The sequence below is a fragment of the Penaeus monodon genome, chromosome 30 (genome assembly GCF_015228065.2).
Source record: "Penaeus monodon isolate SGIC_2016 chromosome 30, NSTDA_Pmon_1, whole genome shotgun sequence".
NCBI lineage: Eukaryota > Metazoa > Arthropoda > Malacostraca > Decapoda > Penaeidae > Penaeus > Penaeus monodon.
Window position 1 is genome coordinate 5,343,227 of NC_051415.1, and position 947 is coordinate 5,344,173.

Sequence of the window (947 nt, forward strand, 5' to 3'; positions counted from 1 at the left end):
AACTTTTCTCGCAACATGAAAAATGTGAAAAAGAAATTTGGAAAATTTCATGTAATCCTTGTTTCTAAGCAAAAGAAATATCAACACATCTACCTTGTAACATAAATCTGAAGTAAAAGGTATGAAATTATTTCCCTGTTGCATGAGACCCAAGCATATCAATAAAATTTTTGTAATATACTAATTTGCTAGAAGATTTTGTCGGAGACTCAAGTAAAAGAAATACAGGTGATTTGCAGCGAAAGAGGCCACAAATTTTAAGGAAACGTACAAATGATTTTGCAACATTCGCTAAAAGTGGGAAAAATATAGTTTTTCATACAGCATTTGTACCCCAGGTAAGAAAACCTCGGAATTTTCGCAGTATGAGAACCAAGGTAAAACAACAACTAAAATGAATTACCACGCAGCATAAGACCCCCAAAAGGAAAAGAAACGACGCCATAATTGCCCAAATCATTTTATAATTCAGGAGGAACTGAGCGCCTCCTCCTGCGTGGCTGTTCCACCGAGCGAACACCCAACACCGAGACAGGTATACGGCCTTGTATCGTTATGAATATTAACTATTGTCGTGCGTGTTGTCGCTGTATTCTTAGCTCATTTTATATGTACTTATGTTCGCTTTTTTTTTCTTTGCGAATTCATGGAGGCTATTTATAGGTATATGATTTACGCGATCTGTTATCTCCGTCGACTCTTGTTCTGCGGGGATGAAAAGTAGCAGTTATTGGCAATTAGTGAGCTTGGATAAAACCGAACTAAAGCTCCCCCCTTGCATCTCCGGAGTGCCAGATAAGCGAGCTGGAACACCCAAGACGAAATCGACCGAAACGGAATACCTTCTTTTTTTCTTCTTAAAAATAATCTTAACCCCCCCCCCCCACAGGAGAGCGTGTCTCGGAAGTTGCACGTTTTTGGGATGTACGATAATCTCCGCCTCGCGA